Source organism: Rattus norvegicus, chromosome 7 (genome assembly GCF_021556685.1).
Source record: "Rattus norvegicus strain SHRSP/BbbUtx chromosome 7, alternate assembly SHRSP_T2T, whole genome shotgun sequence".
NCBI classification, from domain to species: domain Eukaryota; kingdom Metazoa; phylum Chordata; class Mammalia; order Rodentia; family Muridae; genus Rattus; species Rattus norvegicus.
The window spans coordinates 136945714-136971683 of NC_141540.1; the positions used below are offsets into that span (position 1 = coordinate 136945714).

The following is a 25970-nucleotide window of genomic DNA, read 5'->3' on the forward strand; positions in this document are numbered from 1 at the left end:
ATCACTTAGAATAATATATAATGCCCAATAAATACCACCTGTTATGATCACCATATTGTTGACAAGCCAGTGTTTGAAGTAAGTTCAGACTTTAAAATAGAAAAAAAAATCACAAAACACAAATTTCCTTTCAGCCATTAATACTCTATGAGCAGCCATTGGAGTGCCATGAAAGATAAAAGGGGAGGGGAGGAGGAGGAGGAGGAAGAGGAGGAAATAGGGAGCACTCACAGGAGCACCTGCCACTCCTCTCAGGCAAATGAGTTAAGCAAATGACTGTGATAAGTCTTTATGGTAATAAGCAAAGCAAAGTATTTCCTTCTTCTACCCATGTAGAAGAGCTGCTAAAATTCTTTCCTGGGGAACATTAGCCTAAGGCCTAATGACAAACTGAGGCTTGATTCTGCCAAAGATCTCTCTGAGGAACCAATGAGTTTATTGAGTTTCCTTAGAAAGCATAAGTGAGGGCTTACAGGGCAGAGGGTGTCCCTCCCCTAACCAGTCAACAAGTCCAGCTGGTATAGTAGTTTTTCTGGATGGGCACAGCTATACTCCAAGATGGCAGTTCTGTGGCTCAAAGAACAGTCCTGTTCAACAAGCAGCGTTTTCAAATAAATAGCCTTGCAATTAGCTCTCGCCTCTCTAGTACTTTGAGAGCTCCCCGACTCTCTTCCAGCACACCGTTTCTCCACACTATCTACCCCTATTTGAGAAGCCACACGAAAGGTGACCACACATTGAAGTCTTCACGTGTCAGTTTAGTTTCTCCATTTTGCTGGGAGGGATGCTGCACAGAGAAGAGGGTATTTGAGTTGGGTCTTCGGAGGTAGTCTGCCCTTGAAAAGGGAGCAGAAGGAGCAAGTTCAGGGGCAGGGGGGTACAGGAGGAGCGGTGGAGTTTTGTGTGTGTTGTTACTTCTCCTAGTGGCAAAATGTATTATGGGAATGACTTAAGGGAAGATGGATTTCTTTAGGTTACAGCTTCAGAGATCTTGGTGCACAGTCAGCTGGCCCCAGGTCTATGGGTAGAACATCACAGTGACAGGAACGTGTAGGGGAAGAGGTGGTTTAATTCACAGTGAACAGGAAGCAGGGATCAAGGAAGGGACTGGGGCCAAGTATGTAACCTCAGTAACCTACTTCCTTTACCTAGACCCGCCTCCTAATGTCTCCCAGTCCTCCCAATATGGTTTTGGTAACATCCAACACTAAATACTCCTATCCAAATCAGAACAGAGTCTACAGTCTACAGGCTTTGAAATGGTATTTCACCTGTAAGCGGACACTATCCGGAGGCCCTTCCGTTATAATGCTGACTCTTCCTCCAGACTTGCCAGCAGTCAGCACAGACATAGATGTGCTCATGCATGTTCATGAGCACGGTGGCTGTATTTTACAGTCAATGAGAAAGAGACACAAGGTGGAGGAGAGGGACGTGAACAAAGGAGGACATCAAGATAAAAATCTGATCAACTTACTCAAAGCAGCCTCAACGTTCCTACTCTCTTGTTTCTGATTAATCGACCCCCTTTTTATCTATAAAACCACTCAGCTCTTATTCTGATACAGAATTCAGTGTTGTGTAATTCGGGGACTGAAAGCCAAGCCAATTAAGATGTTTTTTAAAAAAACAACAAAATGTCTCAGCAAATTTCTTCAACGTTAGACTGCAATGAATAAATTTGTCCTTTCTGCTGCTTGTTTGCTTGAAAAAAAAAAAAAAAGCCATGTTTGCAGCTACAGACATTGTTAAAAGGAAAAAAGTGATCCAAAAGTTCTTTTTAAGAATCGTAGTTTTAAGAGAGTGACCCGTGGGATCTGGGACCCAAAGGTGACCTGCGATTCGAGCAAGGAAGCACTGCAGAGCCCATACCTGCTGCCCTCTGACTGAAGAAACCACAGTGCCAACTGGTGCTCAAGGGCTGGGAGCTTTAACAGCTTCTACTCGCTCCAGAGAGACAAGACAACTCAGAAGATGCAAGGTGCTTGCTGCTGCTGCTCTCCCTGATCCCAATTTACCCACAATCACCAAATGCGGTAGAGAGGATGTCCTGTAAGCATCACCTGTCAATAAAAAGCCAATGGCCAATGAGCTGAGGCAGGAAGTAGGAGGTGGGACAATAACAGGAAGAGAGAGGATTCTGGGTAATAGTGAGAGACTAAAAGGGAGACTCTGGTGGAGAACTCGGGGGAGGGGGAGGTAAACCAGCAAGTAGACGAGCTCAGGGTAGAATAAGGAGAGAGTTGAGTGAGATGCTGAGAGAGATGGGAAGGAAGCAGGTCAGGACTGAGGAGAGGTAACTAACCAGGTGGTAGACATAAAATAGTTTAAGTGGTTAAATAAGTTATGAGGCTGTCAGGGACTAAGCCAAAACTTATGGCCTAGGTATTTATTAAAAAATAATTAGTCTCACAGTCGTCATTCCGGGATCAGGATTGGGAAGGAAAAAAAATGGATTTATTTTATTACAAAGTGCCTCCTGCAAAGAGAAGGTGTCGGGGAAACAACCCAGGCAGCAAACTGGCAGGCAGAGTATAAGGCTGTTCTCCAAGGGATGGTGTCGCTGGGATGCTCCTTCAAATGCTATCACAGGAGTGAGGACTAAGCTGAGGAAGAGGTGAGCTGGCTGAGTGATGAGCTCGGGCTACCTGAGGTGAGTCCAGGGAGAGATCATGCCAGAAAAGTCCAGGAATAAACAGATGGCACTGTCTGCGTATTCTGAGACTATTGGGTGTGAGGGAGAGAGGTCCTCAGCGGGCTCACATGTTTTCACACTTGATTCCCAGTTGGTGATGACGTTTGGAATAGTTATGGAATTCTTAAGAGGTGGTGACTTGCTAAGGGAAGTATGTCACTGAGGGCGGGCTTTGAGATTGTACAGCCTGGCTTCGCTTCCTCTTTTCTCTGTCTCTCTCTGTCCTCCACGCCCCCTCCCCCAGGTTGCCTCCTGACTGCCAGGCTGGCGTCTCATTCCTGTTGCCATGCGTTTTCTGCCAAGATGAACCATATCTGATCTGGAACTATAAGCCAAAGTAAACCTTTTCTCCCTGCAATGGCTAATCTTGGTTGTCAACTTAACTCCATGTATAATTAACTAAAGCCCAGGCTACTGGGCACTCCTTTGAGGAATATATATATATATATTGAGGTATTTGAGGGATATATATATATATATATATATATATATATATATATATATATACATATATGAGATTATATATAATATACCTCAATATATACGTATGTATGTGTACCTGAGATTATATATACATATATATATATATATATATATCATACCTTGATATATATCTGTGGTGTGTGTGTATCTGAGAATATGAATATATATATGATTGTTTGTTTGTTTATTTATTTATTTATTTATGCACCAGGAAGAGGACATCAGATCCCATTACAGATGGTTGTGAACCACCATGTGGTTGCTGGGAATTGAACTCAGGTCCTCTAGAAAAGCAGTCAGTGCTCTTAACCCCTGAGCCATCTCTCCAGCCCATGAGGAATTTTCTTTGTCAGATTATTTGAGGCAAGAAGGCCCACCCTGAATCCAGGCCACATTTCTAGTGGCAGCACACATAAAGGGCACAGGAGAAGGAAACTTTGCTCTTTGCCTGCCTGCCCTTGCTCTCCTGGGCAAGCTCATCTATCTGGTTGCTACTGGTATTAAATCCAGCTTCTTTAGGTTCTCAACACAGACTGAAAGCCAGAAGCTCTCCAGACCCTCCAGGACTCCAGTACCAGATCAGAATGGCAGAGACATCCAGCCTCCTGGACTGAATGACTACCAGAGTATCAGCCCTTCCACCAAGAGAGTCATCGTGAGAGAGACCACAGCCTGTAAGTCCCATATGTGTGTGTGTGTGTGTGTGTGTGTTTGTATATATGTATGTGTATATATGTGTATGTGTGTATATACACGTCTATATATGTATATATGCATATATGTATATATGTGTGTATGTGTGTATATGTGTGTATATGTATATATGTATGCATGCATATATGTATATATGTATATACACATGTATATATATGTATGTATGTGTATGTGTGTATATACACGTCTATATATGTATATATGCATATATGTATATATGTGTGTATGTGTGTATATGTGTGTATATGTATATATGTATGCATGCATATATGTATATATGTATATACACATGTATATATATGTATGTATATGTGTATATGTGTATATATGTATGTATATGTGCATGTATATATGTATATATGTGCATGTGTATGTACCATGTATATAAATGTATATATATGTATTTATGCATGCATGTATATGCATATATATGTGTATATATCTATGTAGATATGTATGTAGATATATATGTATGTATATATGTAAGTCCCATACACGCACAAACATATGTATATACATATACACACACATATATACATATATATACACATACATATATATATATACACATACACATACATATATAATATATATACACACACAGCACACACTCACGCACACACACACACACACACACATATACACATATATACACACACTTGTAGCAGGTAAGTTGAACGCCCGAGCTGGTGGGAAAGCAGTGTCACAAACAAAGCAAGGGCAGGTTTCATCTGGGAGCCCCCATGTGTTCCTGTTCTTATAGGAAAGCAGACACTGAACATGGGAAGTCAGCATCATAGTTCCATAAAAGGAAATATCACCAATACATTCCTGGGGAGAGTATGCTTAACACGAGGTTGCAGAGCACGTGTCCCAAAGGTTAAAATAATAGACAGAAACACTTTTGTGTATGTTCACCTCATGCTTCCCCCAAAAGATGGGTCAGCTAAAACCAAATGAAAAAGCACTTGAGAGTATGTTAGTATGTGAATATATTAGACAGGTCCTCCAGAGGAGAACCAGCAGATATACACTAAGTACAGGTTGGCTTACATAATACAGTCTAAAGAGTAGTTCTCAACCTTTCTAATGCAGAGACCCTATACTACATACAGCATCTTATGCTGTGGTGATCCCAACCATAAGTTTATTTTTGGGGGCTACTTTATAATTTTGCTCCAGTTGTGCATTGTAATATAAATACCTGTGTCTTCCAATGGTCGTAGTTGACCCCATGAAAGGGTCGTTGTTTGAGAACCACTGGTCTAAGTCATCCAATAATGGCTGCCCTTATACTAGAGAGGCCAAGAACCCAGTAGGTAGAAGGGAGAAGGAAAGACAAACACCTATTAACTAGTGGGTTTGGAGGCTGAGGTGCGAAGATTGGGAAGTCCTGTCTGCTCAGCCTCCGGTGGGAGTCCCTGGGGCTGTGCCACACATAATACTGCAGATTGCATCATGACGGGACAGCGTAGGAGTGAGATCACACAGGAAGAAAGCCAGAGGCTGGGGGAGGGGCTCGTCTCACTTGGATGTATTAACTCACTGTCGTGGGAACCCATACAGATGCCACAAGAACTACGCTATTCTGCTCCTGTCCACAGGTGACCCCCTAATGGCCACACCACCGTCAATTCAACCCCAGTTCAGTTTTTCGTTTGTTTGTTGTGTGGCTGCTTGCCTTTGTTTGTCCGGGAAAGGGCTGTGAGCTAGGCGAGCGAGTGCCTTACCAGTAAGCTACATCCGTACCTCTGTAGATCTAAGGCTTGCCTGCTAATCATTCCACCTCTTCCTTCTGAATGCCGAGATGACAAGTGTGCGCTAACACCACAGCTCCTAACACGGCTACATTAGGGACCAAACTTCCCTACATAAGTGCCCTCGGAGGACTAGCCCCATCCAAACCATAACTGGAACGTGTTAGAATGTGTTGCATGGTACAGGAGCCCAGAAAGAAAGTAGAGTATTTTATTGATTGATGCTGGTTTGTTTAGATTACTGGACTATGAGACTGAAAAAGCTAATAGGCTACGAAAGGACTAGAAAGAAAACAACTTTTACAGTGGAAACAAACAGAAGTTTAGAGAGCAGAGAATTATGTGAGTGAAAGTCTTTTGGGTAGAGGGGGCACTTTATCTGCTTCATCCAGCAGCCCGGGATGCATCTGGCACTGGGTAGTCTTTCTTCCCAGCTTCTTCTCCTGGCCCGCTTGCGTCTGATGCAGACTCTGCTCTCCCTGGGCTTCCTGGTTTGGCAGCTTCCAATCAGCCCTGTGGGTTTAATTAGCACTTCGATGCACACAGTTCCCAAAGCGGCGGTCTCCAGAGGTGACCTCTCTCTCTCTCCAGTCACATTCCTCATACCTAATTCCCTGTTAGCACCCTGCCATGCTATATTAAAAATAGAACCCATGAGCGTCTCCTCGTTCCCATCTCTGTTCGTATTCGTGATACCACTGCCACTCCCAAGCTGTGTAATCTTGGGTCAGACCCTCCCTTGTCTCTTTTCATTCAGTCAGTTAGTCAAACCTGATTCTGCTTTACGTGTGTCTGTCTTCTCTTCAGGCCCAACCCCCCCCCCCGACACACACACACACGCACGCACGCACACACACACACACACACACACATGCACGCACGCACGCACCATTCTATCTAGGTTACAACAGTAGTCTTTCAGTTTTTCACTTGAATCGTGTTTTGGTTTGGCCATTCGACACCCCCATTTGGTTCGTGTGTTTGAACATCGGGTTACAGCTGGCAGCTGGCTTGGAAGGTTTTGGAACCTTTAGAAGGTGGAGCCTCACGGGAGGAAGTGATCCCTGGGGTGGCAGGCCTTCTGGGCAGCAGTCTGGCCCTGGTTCTAGTCAGTGTTTTTGTCTCTACTTCCTAACAGCTGGGATCATGTGAGCAGCAGCCGGCGTACTCTCTCACACAGCAAACAACAATAACAAACCCTTCTTCATTCTTTAGGTTGTTTCCGTCAGGTGTCCTGGGAGGGATGAGGAAAATGGCTGATAAGGTTCCCTTTCCAGGAAAAAAAAAAAAAAACAGACAGAGCTCACTCAGCACCACCGAAAGGTCCTGGAAGCAAATTCACTCTTTCAGTGCAACAGTGATCTGTGGCACGTGAATCTGGAACGAATGAGACAAGATCCTTACTCTGCAGCGAGTAGTGACAGACGGTGAGGAGTCACCCAAGTAAATACGGCTGACGCGTGCATAGTGGAGCCTGCATTCCCACCACTCAGGCAGAGGATGGCTACTAAGACAGGGTGATGAAAGTTTGTGAGACCAGCCTAGGCTGCATAGCAAGACCTGTCTCGGATAATATATAAATAAATACACATCTTGAGAGAGAACTCACCTTTGGTGATGGCTTTGACAGGATGACACTTTCAACTTTGGGTAGAGTAGTAAAGAGTTTTTGTTTTTTTTTTTTTAAGTAATGATAGTAAGCTGAGAGCTGACTGAGCTAAGACTTGCTTCTTACAGTTAGAAAAAACAATTGAGAAGAGTTAGAAAGTGGAAGAGAAATAGGCAGGGACAGCCTGAGAGTCAGCCTTGAAGGAGTCTGGAGAGATCAGTTTGAGGCCTAGGGAAGTGGCTAACTCGGCGGTGTTTGCTGTGCGAGCCCAAGGACCAGAGTTCGGATCCCACCCATTACAGGCATAGAAGCCTGGTGTCACCACACTCATCTGTAACTCTGGGACTTGGGGAATAGACACAGGTGGATCCCATGGGCTTTCTGGTCAACCAGTAGAGGCAAGCGTCAAGCTACTGGTTTAATGAGAGATCCTAGTCTCGAAAGGAAATGCTGTGCTGTTGAGATAGCTCAGGAGATGAAACACTTGCTGCACCAAATAGGAGTGCTAGAGTTTGAGTCCCGAAGAAACCGTGAAAAGCCAGATGAGGTAATGCCCATCTAGAACCTTAGCACTCCTGTGGGGGGATGAGAAGGGGATACATGTGAACCCTTGGAAGCTCATGGGCCAGCTAACTTGACATGTGTAGTAGTGAGCAAAAGACCCTGTCTCAAACAAGGGGGAAAGTGAAGACTGATGCCTGCATTCTACATGTGCACATCCATTCCACATTCACACACACACCTGTTCTCACACACAAGAATATGCATACATCCGTCATACATAGCAACACATTTTAAGAGAGTGATACACCTGACACCGACCCCCGACCACCAGATGTACACGTATAGGCGAGGGGCACACACACAGATCAAAGGAAGTGATCAGGTAGGATCCAGTTTTGGTTCTCAAAATATTTCTATAGAAACAGTAAGGACAATGACTTATAGGATTCTGGGATATAAAGAACAAGCAAGTTGAGTCTTAGGAGCCCCTGAGGTTGTTCAAACAAGAGATGATGGTGGTGTGGACTAGAGAGACACCAGCAAAAATGTAGAGAAGTGGTTTGGGATGTAGAAACGAGACAGATTTGCTGTGGGGTGGGACAGAAATCATGGATGCTTCCATGGTTTGGTCCTCAGCAACCATGTAATCAGTGCTTATTAACTGAGGTGGCAAATACTAAGTAAGGTTCTGAGCTTACAAGGCAGTGCCAGGAGTGTGTCAAGTTTGAGGTGTCTACTGGAGTTTTATGCTCGGATGACATTTTGAGCAGGGTTTTTTTTTAACTTTTTTCTTTTCTTTTTTTTTTTTTTTTGGAGCTGGGGACCAAACCCAGGGCCTTGTGCTTGCTAGGCAAACGCTCTACCACTGAGCTAAATTCCCAACCCCTTTTTTAAACTTTTGAATTTTCAAATTCTCACTTTGAAAGTTTCCAAATGTACCCCAAAGAAGAGCTGTTAATAGGATCCTACCTGCCCACCACCAAGCTTCAGTAATTCTTAGTATTTGACAATCATGTTTTCTCTCTGTTCCCACATATAAGTCGTACCAACCTACCATCTCATCCCACCGTGCTGGCAACTTCTTAATATTGTAACATTTTTTCCATAAGTTGTTAGGGATTGGTTCTAATGTTTTTTCTCAATTCGGCTCCCAAAGTCCTATGGGAAACTGCATGTCCAGACACTGAGGGTTCCTGTCCCCACTTGGTTTTTGATTAATCCATAAAGAGCCAATGGCTGCACAGGGAGAAAGAGGTGATACTTTTAGGATTCCCAGACAAGAAATGTAAGGGAGAAGAAGAGGGATTCTGCCTCTTCACGAGGGGGACAGAGAATGCACAATGCCATGACGGGGAAGCAGAGAGAGCAGAAATAAGAACCCTCCTACATGTAAGAACCAGGGAAAGTGGCCCTAGGGGCTACTCCCATGATTAGGTCTGGGGTAGCAGCGATGAAATAATAGGTTTTTAAAAGGTGTTAACTAAGGAATACCAGAGGGGAGAATATGCTAGCCCCAGTGAGGTTTGGAAGTGCCTAGTCAAGGCATATCAAAATTAAGCTGACGCGTGTGTCTTTCATTCACAAATCCAAACAACTCTAGCGGGTGCATAGAAATGTGATCACCAGCCAGGAGGGAGCTCAAAGCAGATTAACTATCCCCCACTACAACAAGTATCATGTCTCTGATAAGGTTTCCCTTACATTATATAGTCATAAAAACATTACTAAACATGGTAAGAATACCAGTTTCTCCACAGCATTCACTAGCCACAATTTTGATGTTTCCAGATGTTAAAATAGACAGCACAAATAAACCCCTTTACACGCTGCAAAGTGATTTTGATAAGAGTGCCAAGACTATTCAGTGGGGAAAAGACAGTCTTCTGCCCCTGCTACTGGCAGACCATGAACCCTGGGGCATCCCAGGTAGGAACCCCCACCATGCTGTAAATCTGCACCTGTTGCCTGAGGAACACACGTACTGAACGCCTCCCACAGAAAGTGCCATCCATCCAACTGCAACCTGCCCTTAACAATGGTTGGTTAGTATAAAGATCCACAAATGGTCAGTGTGCGGAGAGTAAGAGGCCTCAGAGTACTCGGCCCAGACAGGACGTCCCTATCACACCTCTCCCCTCAAGGCTCAGGGGCCTTTGAAGAAGAGAGGCATGGAAAAAATTATTTAAGAACCAGAGGTGATGGATGACCTCAAGGAAACAGTGTGTTCTTGGCACAGCAGTAGTACAGTTGCAATTAGATCTGTGGTAATGGCGTGCTCAAGAGCCATGCAAGCTCAAGGCCAACAAAACCCCAGCACCAGGGCATGCAGGGTAAAAATGTAGTCCCTCCCTTAGTTTAGGATCTATTAGCCTTTAGTTGCTGCTAGGAAGGGGAGAGGCAGTTTCCTTAATGGTGTGAACTCTATATTACACTACCACACTCCATGATAGATTGTACAGCCCAAGAGTTGTTGGCCAACACAAACTGACCTGACGGTTTAAAGAAATAGAAAACATGAAGTTAGGTAGGGAGACGGGAGGTCAATCTAGTAGCAGCTGGGGGGTGGGGGTGGGGAATGACTATGATCAGAATACATTGTGAAATTCTCAAATAACAAAAGTATCTTGAAGAAATCAGTGCTCTCATAGTGTGCTGACTAGTTTTTATGTCAACTCAACACAGCCTGGAGTTATTTAAGAGAAGAAACTCAATTGGGATAATGCCCCCACCACACTGGCTGGGAGGCAAGCCTGTGGGGCATATTTTTAATTGACTGGTGTTTGTGGTCTCAACCCATTATAGGTGGTGCCATCCGTGAGCCCGAGGCTCCTTATGGTATGAGAAATCAGACTGAGCAAGCCATGGAGAGCAATCCAGTAAGTAGCACTCCTCCATGGCCTCAGTTTCAGTTCCTGTCTCCGGGTTCCTGCCCTACTTGAGTTCCCACCCAGACTTGCTTCCCCGTTATCTTCTGTTACCTAGAAGTATGAAATGAAATGAGCCCTTTCTCCCCATCGCTTTTGGTCATGCTATTTTATCACGGCAATAAAAACCCTAACTGGGATATAAACCAAGGGAGTGAAAAACTTGTATAATGAAAACTTTAAGACACTGAAATCAACAACAACAAAAAAAAAAAAAAAGGAAAGGAAACAAGACAACTCCTGAAGGTGGAAACCCCTTCCATAGTCACTCATGTGTTGGCAAGATGAATATTGTGAAAACGCCCATCCAATCACAGGTAGTCTCAGTGACAAAATGATCCTCATTATAGTTCTAGTGCATTTCCTCGTATGAATTTGAATAATAATCTTAAATTTCATATGGAAACACAAAGGCCCAGGATAGCCAAAACATCTTAAATAATAAAAACACTGCCAGAGGTATTACCATATGAGATTTCAAGTTATTCTAGCAGAACTACAGCAGTGAAAACAATAGGATAGTGGCATAAATCAATACACCCTTATACAATGAAATAGAATTGAGTATGTAAATGGAAACCCACAGGCCTACCGCCATCTGATTTTTGACAAAGAGACTAAAACTACCCATTGGGGAAACGATAGACTCATCAGCAACTGGTGCTGGGCAAACCGGAAGCTCCGTTAGAAGAAAGTAGATCCTTATAGATCACCCCACACAAAACTCAACCCCAACTAGATGGTGGACCCCGAGCCTTCCCTGTGAGAAGTCAGGGAGTACACTTCAACTTTCAGGCACGGGAAATGACTTTCTGAGCAGGAATAACTAAGTTTTTCAAACCTAATTTTTTTATAGCCCTCCCTCCCCAAAACCTAATTTTTTCAATGATGATTCTTAAACACTTTAACCTCCCTTTTAGCCCACCGCCCGCCAGAGGTAGTGGGAAAGAAAGGATACAGGGGAAGCGGACCTGTTTAGAAAGGTTCTCTGAAGCAACTCCAGTCTGTGTTGTCTGGAAATCAGCAGTTCAATTCACAGGTCATCTGGCGGCAGCAGCTCGATCCTTTGCAAGCACTTCACTGATAACACCAGCAGTTCAGCTCAGCAGAATCCAGTTAGCAACAGCAGTGACAACCTAGCAGAGACAGCCAGGCCTCAGCCTCTGCTCAAGTTAGCACGAAGGACCCAGAGGAATGCCAGACATTCTCAGCTGTGCCTCTCTCAGGGAAGCAAAGATCAGTGAAGACAAGAGACCAACAAGCATTGCACGGCTAGCTATACCAGCAAGCCAAGCAATCATCACGGGTCCTCCATGTGTCTTTCCTCGGCACATGAGTCTGTCTCAGCTGACATCACTCTGCCAAACAACCTAAGACCACGGAAGCAGCAAGAAACTGCAGCACGCCACCAGAAGTTATGGAGTCCAAACAAATGCAGCTCAACTATACAATGTAAGGCGAACCAATACGTGCGCGTCATTAGCGAAGAATCCTTCATCACGTGTCCTTTCATGTGCTTGCTTTAGCAGAGCATCCTTTCACCTGTGTCTGCTTTAGTGAGACATCCCTTCATGAGTCTACTTTAGCCTGTCACTGGTTTCCACTTCAGGAAAACACTCCTTCACGTGTTTGCCCAAGTAAAACGCCTTCCAACACAACTGACTTGCCAAAGAGCCCTTAAGTGTCCACTTCAAACAGGACCCCAGTAGGATAGACATTAGGACCAATAATTGGTAAAAAGGGATCAATGGAACTAAAAAGTGTCTATATAGCAAAACACACCACTCTATGAGTGACGAGACAGCCTATAAGAAAAAAACTTTACCGGCTATACATCCGGCTGGGGGTTAATGTCTAAAATGTACAAAGAACTAAAACAAGACAAAAAGCCAAAACCCAATGCAATTTAAGTCTGGAATGTGGAACTAAGCAGAGGGTTTTTAAAAGGAGAAATACAAATTGCCGAGAAATAATTTTTAAAATCTTCAAGATCAATCACATCGGGGGGAAATGAAAATAATACCACTTTGAGATTTCATTTAACCCCAGTCAAAGATAACTCAAAAATTTTCAAAAAAGTCAATAAACGGTGGTATAGATTTGGGGGAAGGGGGGTACTTATTCACAGGTGGGGCTATAAACTGGTGTAGCTACATGGAAATCAGTGTGGGGATTCCTCAAAAGCCTAGAAATGATAGGTCTACCATATGGCCCAGCTATGCCAACCTTGGCATATACCCAACGGATACCCCATCACACAGATGCTTACGTATCCATGTTCATAGCTGCTCTTCATGGTAGCCAGAGAGTGGGAGCAGCCTCTGTGCCCGTTAACTGATGGATGGATGTGTGAGCATGGTATAGTCATACAATGGAATATCATCCTGCTGTTAAGAAGAATGAAATTTGCAGTTAAATGGATGGAACTGAAACCCTCCAACTCATCCTCTCTCTCTCTCTCTCTCTCTCTCTCTCTCTCTCTCTCTCAAGAAAAGGCAAATAAAAAAGACAAAACTAACAAAAAGCAAAAACAAAAAACTGAGAAAGAATATAAGTAACATGTGAGACACAGACTCAGAGAGAGAGAGAGAGCGCGCACATAAAAACTCAAAATCATTAACTATGGTATAGCAAAAGACCAGTAGTAAGGTATTTAAAAAGAACAAACAGCAGGGACAACAAGGACAATAAACAGTAAGAGGCAAAAGATCTCCAAAAATCCCTCTGAGTGCCTTTTGTGTTAACCATCTAGTGCTGGGCGTGGGGCCTGTCCTTAAGTGGGGTTCTTAGACTCAGCGAGACTCCATTGGAGGAACTAATTTTTCCTTTGTGAGCAGTTGTTAACTAGAAGTAGCTTCTTGGTTGGGGATGGGAGCCAAGCCTGCTTCCCATCTCAGCACTGGGACCCCATCCTGTTTGGACCTGTGTGGCCCTGTGCATGCTGTCACAGTGCCTGTGAGTTCGTGTGTGTCAGCCCTGTTGCGTCTGGTAGACACAATTTCCTTGGTATCATCTTTCTTCTCTGGCTCTTACAATCTTTCCAACTCCTCTTCTGCGTAGTCCCCTGAGCCCTGAGGGGAGGGGTTTCATGAAGACATCCCATTTAGGACCGAGTGTTTCAAGGTCTCTCACTCCCTGCACACTGTCCAGCTGTCTGTCTCTGTATCCGTTCCCATCTCTTGATGACGACTGAGTAAGACGCTGAACTTATGTATTGCAGGATGTTGTTAGGACTCATCCTCTTGCTGTCTTCCTTTAGCAGAACAATCGAATTTGGTTTTCCCCCAGGTCTGTAGCCTAATTAGCTTCAGAGTCCTGGCCACCTGAGCTGTGTCAGGCATGGGTTTTATCTCCTGGAGCAAACCTCAGATCCAGTCAGAGAATGGTTGGTTACTGTCACAAAGTCTGTGTCACTATCACACCAGCATATCATGGAGACAGGTCGCCACAGTAGACAGCAGGGTTGTAGCTGGGTTGGTGCTTACCTGTCCCCTCTGGTAGCATACTGAGTACCATCCAGTACCATGAACGCTAGTCACCAGGAGTGAAGGCTCTAGTTAGGCACCAGCTTAACTTCTTCATGGTCAATGAGATATGTAAGATTTGGCTTCAGCCTTGCCAGCTTGTGAGTAACCAATAACCTTGTCAAAAGCCTAAATTGTTTGGAGGTTTCACTGGGGCCCCTTTGGCCAACAATTCCATCGGTTCTTGGCACTGGAGGTTTTACTTGGTGGCAGAGATTACCAGTAGGGGCTTGTCTCTCCTGTTATTTTGTGACACCATTTAGATTTCTTTCATATATGTATTTTAATGGGGCTAATATGTGGTTATTCATATAGTTGCGTACCCATCAAGGATTAAAAACTAACTTCCACATATAAAAGAATACGCACCATATCTATCTTTTTGGGTCTTCGTGACTTAACTCAGGATGATTTTTTTTTCTAGTTCCACCAATTTCCCTGACTTAGGTCAGGTGTGGCCACTGGGGATCCCAGGAAGAGAGTCTGAAGTTGAATTCTTGTCTAGCACCATTACCCAAAACTATTAAAATAACTTAATAACTATATGTAGGGATAGTGCTTATATGCACTGCGTGAAGATGCATCTCTGTCATTTCTTACCTGTCTAAGGATCTTTCCGATTGGTCAAAATAAAAAACCTATGGCCTATAGGAGAGGGTAGAATAGAAGGTGGGACATCTGGCAGACAGAGAGAGAGGAACTCTGTGAAAGGGTCAGGGGTGAGAGGATTTACCACTTAGATGTGAAGGAAGTCACACGTGTGAAACTGAGGAGCGGTAACCAGCCACGTGGCGGAAATTAGATTAGTATAAATGGGATAGCTGGGTTACAATCAAGTGGGAACAAGCCTAGCATATGGCCTAGGCGTTCACCAAGAATTATAACAAGCCTCCAAGTCATTATTTGGGAACTGGAGTGTGCACAGAAAGACCAAACGGTTACAGCTACACTGTAAAATGTTGGAATGACAACCTAACTTTGGCATTTTAGATTTTCTAAAACAGACCAGTTGGACTCCAGGATAACTTTTAGTTTTCTGGATAGGACTATTATCAACAGAGTTGCCAATTACATATTTTATAAGGACCCAAGGCCCATAACCATATACTGAACCCCTAAACTCAACAATGAAAACAAACTTGGTTTTGAAATGGGAAAAGGACTCGAATAGACATTTTCCCAAAGAAAATATGCAAAAGGCTAATAAGCAAATTACTATGTGATCAATATCACTGATTAAAACTACGTAAGATTCCACTTCCGTTAGGATAAGTTATCAAAACAGAAAGGGGAAAACTGATGGGATTACGGAGAAATGGAAATATTTGCACATGGCTGGAAAGAACTTAGATCAGGACTGACACTGGAAGACAAGATGGCAAATCCTTCAAAAGTCGAACGCAGAGCTGCCCTGTGACCCAGCACCCTCTCCCTGTTCATGTCCAAATGAACCGGAAGCCGAGAGTTGGACAGATGCCTGCTTACCTGTATTTACAGAAGTGAGAAAGAAGAAGTCAGGTACCTATAGATAAATTGATGAGTAAATCAAATGCAGTGTGATCATACAAAAGGATTATCGGGCAAGCTGTAATAAAAAAGGAGCGCAAGCCTGGATGGCCTGCGTGCACACGGACAGAGCTATGCAAATGAGAAGTCAGCCAATCGTAGGGAAGAAGGAAGTGTGGGCGTGTGGGAAGAGCTCAGGAAGAAAAGCAGTGGTTCTCAGGGGCTGGCGACTTACAGTCCAGAGGGTACAGAGTTTCAATCTGGGAGGTGTTACTGCTAATCTAAAAGTGGCAGTGTTTTTCTCTAACCCAACTGGCTCCCGAATAATTGAGACAGACTCAAGAGAGATTTCTTTCACACGCTTTAAGACTCAGTAACTGAGCAGATATTAATCTATTCCAATCCTCTAGGCTAATCTGGCTACTTCCCAGCCAAACCCCCGAGATACTTGCATTTTAGTATTGATCTGGCACTCTCTGCTTCACCTGTGTTCTCCTGGTGGCTCCTGGACCCTTACTCTATTGACCAATCAGAGAATAATCAGGGAACAATGTTTACGCGGCATTGCGAGAGGAGATTCTTAGAACGAGTCTTCCCATGCCATGTCTGGACTACAACCAGATACGGGGGCAGGCACAGAAATCAGCATTTGAATCACACAATACAGGGATAATCTTTACACAGTGCGCAATAACATTTTGCCAGCAGGGAAGATAAAAGAAGAGTTCTGAACTGGCTCGTTACGGTGATTGCACAACAATGTGTTTGTCACCACTGATGTGACCACACAACTAAGAGTCAATAGCGTGGTAACTTTAATGGTGTATTTTATACTACACCTCTGTATACGTTGATGATGAAAATCTGCTTGCATCATAAATGCCTTTAATTGGTTTGCTAGAGTAGGGATCCAAACAAACCCTACACATTGTGCTTCACTAATTGGTCTCTTAAGTCTACTAATTGATAATTCCCATTACCCACGTATCTTACCATGCCTTTGATTGTTAAGGAAACTAAGTCGCTGGTAAATTCACCTCATTTGAGTTGGCCAATTGCCTTCTGGTAGTGTCTTTCAGTGTGTTCTATTTTGTGTGTTTGGCAACTATAGATGTCAAGTTTCTTTGTGTGTGTGTGTGTGTGTGTGTGTGTGTGTGTGTGTGTGTGTGTGTGTGTTGGGACTTGGTTTGGTTTGTGAGACAAGGCTGGTTTGTACTCAAGGAGTTCTACCTGCCTCTGCCTCCCAGTGATACCACACCCAGAGAGGACTGGTTTCATCCGGATGTTTGTGGGAAGTGATTCTGGGCACTTGCTATCACGTCTCTTCAGAAAGCATTAGCATCCGGTTGCCACCCCTTCTGGTTAAGATTACTGGGTGTGGCTGCCTGAGCCATCTCGGTACGGCCTCCATCCACCCTTCATCCAGTGACTCCTGCAGACTAGAGATCTACAACTCCATTATGGCTTCCAGTTTGGTTGGTCAGTTTGTTTCTAACTCTAGTATTCTTGGCACCCTCAGTCAAAAATTCTTCTGTACAGATTAACCTTTCCACCAAACGCACCGTGGCAGGTTTGCTCATGAAATCGGAAAATGGGCTTTGTCCTTCTTCTCATTAGCTTTCAAAACACGGAAATGCTATCTAGCAGTTTTCAAGGGTTGCCAATTAATGTTTGTCTCCCTATGAGACTGAGCTTTTAATATTTATTTTTAGAATCCGGTGTCTGCGGATCCACAGCTCCGTGGGTAAAAGCACTGACTGCTCTTGCAGAGGCCCGGGATTCATTCACAGCACCCAGTTCCAGAGGATCCTCACCCTCTTCTGACCCCCACGGGCACCAGACACACAGGCAGTGCAGATGCACACAGAGAAAAACATACACATAAAGTAAAAATAAATAAATCTTCGAAATCTTATGTGTGATATGTATGTGCATGAGAGATACATGTGTTATATATGTATGTCTTTGTAGCATGGGGAGAATAAAGGACAACCCCAATTACTGGTTTTCAACTTCCTTATTTCAAGCAGGGTCTCTTGTGTCTCCACTGTGTACACCAGGATAGCTGTCCCAAAAGCTTCTATAGATTGGTCCATCTCTGTCTCCTATGTCCCGTGCTGGGATTACAGGTGTGTAAACATTCGTGCCTGGCTTTTACATGGGTTCTGAGAGTTTTCTTTCAAATCCTCACAACTGCACAGCAAGTGATTTCCTCAGAGAGCCATCTTCTCTGCCCTGCATTTGATTTTTTTAATTCATTATACTCGATGGCCTCACTGTGGCCAGGGGGAGACCCCTCAAGCTGGCTTCCAAACCATTTTCAGAAACACCTGCCGTTTTAGCTTTCCTCTTCGCTCGCCACAGAATCTTAGGAAATGGTGCTTATAGGCTGAGACCTCACGGAAGGTATTAATTACTGCTAACCCCTTCCAGTGCCCAGAGTCAGAACGGGAATTTGCACAGTTGTCTCTTGTTTTGTTCTTGGGAGGTCACATATTTCCAGACTACAAGATTTTAATTGAACTGTACTAGTTTTCTATATGTATTTTTTTATCCTGAAAAAGAAAAACTCTTGGTGCTAAATGACAGCAAGGAATTTCTTACTCCATTCATTTATTACCATGGCTCTGAAATACCAATACCCATATAAACATTACCAACATGTCTACTAAATACAACGTGATTTTCAGGAGCTTTTTTGTCCATGGGGTATATTGTACTGTGAATATCTGAACTTGCGTGACTGAGGCACAATTCCATAAATTGGAAATTGGATGGCTTTGTTGTTGTTGATGTTGTTAATTTTGCTTCTTATTTTCACTTCTTAAAAAACTCCCTGGGGCTGGAGAGATGGCTCAGCAGTTAAGAGCACTGATGCTCTTCCAGAGGTCCTGAGTTCAATTCCACATGGTGGCTCACAACCATCTGTAATGGGATCCGATGCCCTCTTCTGGTGTGTCTGAAGAAAGTGACAATATACTCATAGACATTAAAAAATCTCGCTTCTTTTTTTCTTCACACTTACCCGATTTTACTTTAATATTAGGTGAGAAAGTGTTCACCGCATGCTTCCAAAATTCCACTATATACAGAAATATAACAAAGCGCATATAAAGAAGGGCAGACCACCATTTTCACCCCTGTAGTCCTGTTACCCGCCCCTCTGCCCTGCCCCGCCCCCACTAGCCATTTTCAGTAGTCTGGGCTTTTGCCACCCATTGCTTATAAACATAAACAAGAGAGGTATCCAGGTTCTCAGGCAAAGAATGGAGCATTGTAGGCATTCTCTGCCCTCGAACTTTCCTCCGTTGTATGGCTACGTAAGCGTTTGTTTTATTTAAGCCAGCCCTTGGCATTAGGCATGGGCTGTTTACCAGTCTGCTGTCACACACAAATTGAATCGTCTCGTTTATGTGCCATTCTGCACTTCCCACCCGTTACTCTATAAGAAAGATGTCTTGCCGTGGAATTAATGGGTCGAAATGTAAACGCTTGTGGAACTCTGATAATGGACATGTCCCCTCCTCTGGGCTTTTACCTCATCAACAATCCATGAGAATGCCAATTTCTCTCCAGCCTTGCCAATCCCATTGTTAAACCCTTGGCCTTCTGCCAGGCTGAGAGGGCAGAGATGGTATTTTAACATAGTCTCCATTTCCCGCCCCTCTCACAGGGAGCTGATTGGAGCGCACCTTATCGCATCTGGAAGGCCCTTTTGCATCTCTTTGCTTGTGAACTATGTGCGGACTTCCTGCCCGGTTTTTATACGATGTTATTTGCCTTCTCAATTTATAGAAATTCATTAGCTGTTAGAGACTTTAACCTTTTGTTGCTATGAGGAGCTGCAGATATTTCCCCAGACAGCACTCGTGTCTTGCTTAGATTTCAGGCTACTTCCTTACTGGCTTACTTTCCACGCAGAACTTTTTAAATATAGCTAAAATAATTAAGTTTCCCCTAAGTTTGGGGAAATCTCACCAGCTTTTATAAGAGGAAATGCACCATGTTTTCCCCTGGCATTTGGACTAGCAGACTGTGTAGGGTACAGGATGACGTCATTTTCCACATGGAGGTCCATTTTCCCAATATCGTTATGAAAAGCCTGTGCTTCTCCACAGATTTCAGAAGCAGCCTTCCTTGGAGTCCAAAGACCCATGTGCAAATAACTTAGGGTTATTTCTGGATTTTCTATTTCATCCCATTGGTTGTCAGCCGATACAATTGTCTTCTAATTATAGACACTTCGTAACCGCTTTCACATCTGGCTATGTATCACCTCCCGGGATGAATCCCATACTGCTGCGAGCCAGTCAGTGGTCCGTCCTGCAGACCCCCCCCCACCCTGACCACAGACCCTATTGTCAGTGTGTAGTACTCAAGAGGCAAGGCACCGACATGGATCATACTGGAGCTGTGTGGTGTGCGGATGCTGACTGGGACATTACACGTCCTCACGGGCTCGGTGGACAACAGCTGTTGTCTCTGGGATTGTGAAACAAGGAAAGCAGCTGTTTCTACTCAAGACCAACTCCTCTGTCCGAGCCTGTGGCACTGACTTTCAGGGCGACACCATCATGTTCTCCACAGACACACAGATGGGATACCAATGTTTTGCGAGCTTCTTTGATCTATGGGACCCACGCCAGATGAACAGCAGTGAGCCCTACATGAAGATACCCAGCAATGATTCCAAGATCACCATGCGGTTTGGGGACCTCTGGGAATGCGCATGCGCATCGTTGCAGGCCATGAGATTGGGTAGCGCTCAGGCAGCATAGTGCCAAGTCTGGAGAGGTCTTGGTTAATATTAAAGAGCTCCACGAAGGTCAGTGTCATCCAGTTGTCTAGATACATGGCCATGTTTACCAACACATCCAAGGACAGCACAGCTACGTTCTTTGACGCCACGAGTCTTGGATATCAGAAGACTTTCCAAACACCATGTCCCATCAACTCAGCTGCACTCTCTCCCAACTATGATCATGTGGTGCTGGGAGGTGGTCAAGAAGCCAGAGATAGAACCACAGCCTCCACCAGGATTGACAAGTTTGAGACCAGGTTCTCCCATTTGGCGTTTGAAAAGGACTTTGAAAGCATCAGTGGCCACTTTGTAACTTTCAACAGTGCTGCCTTGCATCACAATGGCAAGAGCCACAGCCCCTGTGGCAAAGCCAGCGATGTATGCTCTACTCCAAGATTTGGCTCCATGCACACCAGGGAGGCCGCTCACAGAAGGTTTTAGACTCTGGAAAATAAATTAGTTTGCACAAAACAACAACAAAACCCAAGTGCTTTAACATCTGGCTTAAAACTGAGTTTATACTCACTATTTTTTCTCATTAAGGTTTTCTAAGCTATTTATATTTAGTCGTTCAAAATGAAATATATAATCAATTTGTTAAAGTTCAAGGAAGAAAACAGATGTGTATGTTTTTATGATAATGAATTTTCTGATTCAAATTCAGTCTGTCTTTCTATCTCCATTACCGTTTCTACATACTCGAGGGACATTGTACCCATACACTTTGATTCACTCTTGTTAGATGTCTGCTTAGGTAGTCTGTGTCAATTTAAAAACAAATACTTATAGTTTATTGGTTATTCTTTTACATATGAAATGTATTGCTTTCCATATGCTAATTTATAAGTATTTCAACTTTATTTATTTAGTGGGCTGTGGGGGGCACACACATATGTAGGGTACATGTGGAGCTCAGAGGACAACTTTTGGAAATTGGTTCTTTCCTTTCACTGTGGATTCTAGAAATTGAACACACATCATCAGAGTTTTGTGACACGCATTTTTTACCTACTGAACACTCTCCCTAGCTTCCCCTCTACATTAGTTTTAAACTCTGCTACTTTAATAAGTGTTGAAGCAGTGTGTTCAGAGATTTTACCCAGGTTCACTATCATATGACCTGTAAATACAGATGACTTTTCCCTTTGCTTTCTATGTTGTATAGGCATGTAGATGGGCACTTGTGCTCATGAACAGATGTTAGAGGACTCTAACAGTGCCCATCCTCTATTTCTTTCCATCTCAGAATTTGGATTATTATATAGATAGATAGATAATTTCTTGATGCTTTTTAATTTTCCCATAAATGTGTCATTGTCTCTTCACTGAGGTGCCAAGTATAAATCATCCACAATGGCTATTTTTCAAGTTCCAAATACACACAAGGACCACGAGAGGTATTCATTAAATATAGATGCCGATTCAGCAGATACAGGACAGGACCCAAGTTTCTGTCTCGTTACAAATTCCCCCCAGGGTAATCTGGATACTATAACTCAAAGTGGACCACACTCAGCACAGTAATGATCTAAAGGAAATCATTTTCTAGCATTGATATTCGAAATAAATGTTAACTCAAAGCAGAGGACCCGGTCATGAAAACTTCTAGTTTGTAATTTCAAAAGCCACACATGTTTAACTCTCTGAGGATTGATCCTGCAGACTGAAGCAGAGGTGTTCAACATAAGCCACCAGGAGGAAGACACAGAAAGGTGGCTGACTGTCACATTTGAAAGAGGATGAAAGCCCTTTCAATGGCTGGAGGTGGGTCTATGGAGTTAAAACATGCAGTTCCTGCAGCCCCCGTTAGGGAATATGTAGTGGCTAGGGCTGAAGATCCCAAGTTGTTCAAGGGAGACTCCAAGGTGGGAAATGCCATCAAGAGAAGGAGCAGCTATCTAGTGACAGCAACTGCCTCTCAGGCACAAAGGTCCTGCACCACGGAAGCTATTTTAAGAGGTGAGCTTAGGTAGAACGTTCTGTAAAACTTCCAGCAACACAAGGAATACTTCCAAGAATTGAAAAAATGGGGATTACACTAATCTTTAAAAGTTCTGTAGGCCACTCTCGTCAGGGAAGCAGGTAGCCTAACTTCTCCAACTCCAATCTCCCAGTGTCATTTTCAGCTCTGCAGAAAAACCCCTTGAAGCCTCCCTTCCCCCACTGCCCCTCTCCAGTGGACAACACAGACCTTGGGCCACACAGATCTTTCTCTCCTAACCTCCCTGACACAGTGCTTTATCTCAGTCCCCAGCCTCAGCAGGCAATCTCTAGGAACCCCCAGGCCACTCTGACCAGGGAAGCAAGTAGACTAATGGCAGATCTTCACTTATCCTATTTCTCCAAGTCCAATCCCCCAGTCTCATCCCCAGCTCTGTATCAGGCCCCTGCTATGGCCTCTCCTTACTGTCTGCCCCCAATCACAGGGGACCAAGTCAATCCTAATGGAATACCTACTTTCCTCTCTCCTGTGACCCTTGCAACCCCTCCACCCATCACCACCCCTATGTGGTCAGATGCCAGAAACACAACGTACCTGGAACCCCCAGCAGCCCGACCTGTTAGGACCACAGAATAATTTCCCACCAGGCAACACCATCTCTCAAGAACCAGAAAAGGAACAGTAGCCAAGGCACAAAATGTGTACCCAACAAAGACAAGACCAGATATAACCTCAGGGGAAAAGCTTAGAAAAAGATATGCCAAGCAAATAGACCCAAAAGCAAGCTGATGTAGCCATTTTAATGTCTAAAAGAATAGACTTCAAACCAAAACTAATAAGGAGAGATAAGGGAGGATGGTTCATACTCTCACCAAAGGAAAAATCCACCAAGAAGACGTTTTAATTCTTAACATCTATCTATACCCCAAACTCAAGGGCACCAAAGTTTGTGAAAGAAACACCACTACATCTTTTTTTCAGAGCTGGGGACCGAACCCAGGGCCTTGTGCTTGCTAGGCAAGCACTCTACCACTGAGCTAAATCCCCAACCCAACACCACTACACCTTAAATCACAGACTGACCCTCGAACACTGACAGGAGGAGACCTTAACACCTGACTCTTGCCAATAGACAAACTAAACACCGCAGTGCTGGAGCTAAGAGACACCATAAATCAGAAACTCTAACATATTTACAGAACGTTTTGCCCAAAGACCTTCTCCTCAGCCCCTTATGGAACTTTCTCCGAAACTGACTACATACTTGGGCACAAGGCAAGTCCCAACAGATACAAGATCTATTGAAATAACTCTGTGCCATCCGTCAGACCACCACAATGGAAGCTGGATATCCACAACGACAGAAACAACGGAAACACGCTCGTGGAAACCGAACAACCCTCTGCCGATTGAAAAACAGGTCAAGGCAGAAAGTAGGGAAGAAGGATCTTGTCTAATAAGATGAAAACAAAGGCACGGCATAGCCACCCTCCTGGGAGACAACCAGAGAAGTCCTAAGAGGCAAGTTCACACACTGAGTGCCTACATGCAAAACAGCAGGGAAAACAAGATGGCAGAGAAATCCCATACCAGCACATTAACAGCACATCTGAAAGCTGTAGGCAAAAGGAAGGAGAAAGCACTTAAAAGGAAATCAATCAACATAAATGATGATGATGATGATGATGTGGTGGTGGTGGTGGTGATGATGATGGTGATGGTGGTGATGATGGTGGTGATGGTGATGATGGTGGTAGTGATGATGGTGGTGATGGTGGTGATGATGGTGGTGGTGGTGGTGATGGTGGTAGTGATGATGATGGTGATGATGGTGGTAGTGATGATGGTGGTGATGATGGTGGTGGTGGTGATGATGGTGGTGATGGTGATGATGGTGGTGATGACGGTGATGGTGATGGTGGTGGTGATGGTGATGGTGGTGGTAGTGGTGATGATAGTGGTGGTGGTGATGGTGGTGGTGGTGGTGATGGTGATGATGATGGTGATGGTGGTGGTGATGATGGTGGTGGTGATGGTGGTGGTGGTGATGGTGGTGGTGGTGATGGTGGTGATGGTGGTGATGATGATGGTGGTGATGGTGGTGATGGTGGTGGTGGTGGTAGTGGTGATGGTGGTGATGGTGGTGGTGGTGGTGATGATGATGGTGATGGTGATTGCGATGGCGGTGATGATAAAACTGCCACAGGACTCGTTATCCCCCCATTTCAAGCTGTACCACAGAGCTTCAGTAATAAAAACAGCATGGTATTGGCTCAGCTATGGTCAAAGAACCTTCCTCCAGCAATAGGTGGGAATGAATACAGAACTGCACAGCCAGACACTGCAGGAGTGAGCAACCTTGGAACCTACAGCCCGAAATGGGAGGTCTCCATCAAATCCCTCCCCTCAGGGCTCAGGGAACCCCTCAGAAGAGGAGGCAGAAGGAGTGTGAGAAGCAGAGGGGATGGAGGACCCCAGGGAAACAAGGCAGTCTAAATCAACACGGGCAAAGGTCAGATGAACACACAGAGACTGAAGCAGCATGCACAGGACCTGCGTGGGACTGCACAGGTCTGCAGCGGATCCTTTGCATAGTCATGGCTTCCAGTTTAAAATTTTCATGGGATTCCTGAGTGTGGAACCAATGGGTCTCTGATTCGCGTGCCTTCTCTTGGGCTCTTTCCCTTCCGACTCCAATGTGTTAGATTTTGTTTTATCGTGTGTGTGTGTGTGTGTGTGTGTGTGTGTGTGTGTGTGTTATCATCATCCCGTAGAAAGCCTGTCTGTTTTCTAATGGGAGACAGAGAAATGGATGGGATAGGAAGAACAGGAGGAACTGGAAGGAGTAGACAGAGGGGGAACCATAATCAGGATATATTGTGTGAGGAAAAAGAAAATCGACTTTCAATAAAAGGAAAAGGAGGTTGCAACAGTGTGACCATGCTAACTAGAACAGTCAATTTGGTCTATAGAAGCTGGAGCATAAAATAATTTTAAAAATAGTTTTCAGAAATGTTGTCTTACGCTAATGTAACAAAATGTACCCCAGACGTTGCTTTAGGTCCGATTAAGGAAGCTCCAATTGGCACATCCAAGGTTTTTATCTTGCTCCACCCAAAGCACTTGAAAGTCCTGCAAGGATTGTTAATATCTAAAGTATTGTAAGTGTTTCTTTTCCAAGTATGCGCTGTTTCTGAAGGAAGTGTTTTTAAAATAAAAAAAAACTGCTTGGACTTTTATCAATAATGGGATTCAAATTCAATAAATCACTATATATTATATATATAATATATATACATATATATATATATCAAAGGTAATGATCATCCACATGAGAAATCAGCCTAAGGAACGGGTGGGAAAGTCTTTGACAGCTATTCATACAGCGGACATGGGATTAATATCTAGAATATATATTTTTAAAACTGGCAAAAACTGAATACCAAAAAAAAAAATCCCCGAAATAATTTGATTGCTAAATGGGCTAGTGAATTGGAGAGAGTGTTCTCAG

General features: G+C 44.0%; 2 long non-coding RNA genes and 1 pseudogene across 11 annotated transcripts in view; 2 read left to right on the forward strand and 1 right to left on the reverse strand.

Moving 5' to 3' along the window:
* The first annotated feature begins 2152 nt into the window (after positions 1-2152).
* On the forward strand, positions 2153-22099 carry Eif3i-ps2 (eukaryotic translation initiation factor 3, subunit I, pseudogene 2). 9 transcript variants are annotated; one of them, XR_015625937.1, is made up of 4 exons: positions 2153-2653; positions 3698-3852; positions 10565-10638; positions 19365-22099. It is a non-coding gene; the product is annotated as a eukaryotic translation initiation factor 3, subunit I, pseudogene 2 (long non-coding RNA). The 9 variants fall into 9 exon arrangements; XR_015625933.1 differs by having other exon boundaries at positions 19835-21179; XR_015625936.1 differs by having other exon boundaries at positions 17429-21173.
* Positions 5847-25970, reverse strand: part of LOC120093717 (uncharacterized) — a 29942-nt gene continuing 9818 nt past the window's right edge. The window contains exons 1-4 of one of the 2 annotated variants that reach the window (XR_015625943.1): positions 12956-13041; positions 11658-11822; positions 6778-6883; positions 5847-6162 (exon numbers count right to left, since the gene is read on the reverse strand). This is a non-coding gene — a long non-coding RNA (uncharacterized LOC120093717). Of the gene's footprint in view, positions 6163-6565; positions 6884-11657; positions 11823-12955; positions 13074-25970 lie in introns of those variants that run through there. The other variant, XR_015625942.1, reaches the window with a different exon arrangement.
* LOC148004953 (eukaryotic translation initiation factor 3 subunit I pseudogene) lies at positions 20001-20958 on the forward strand (annotated as a pseudogene).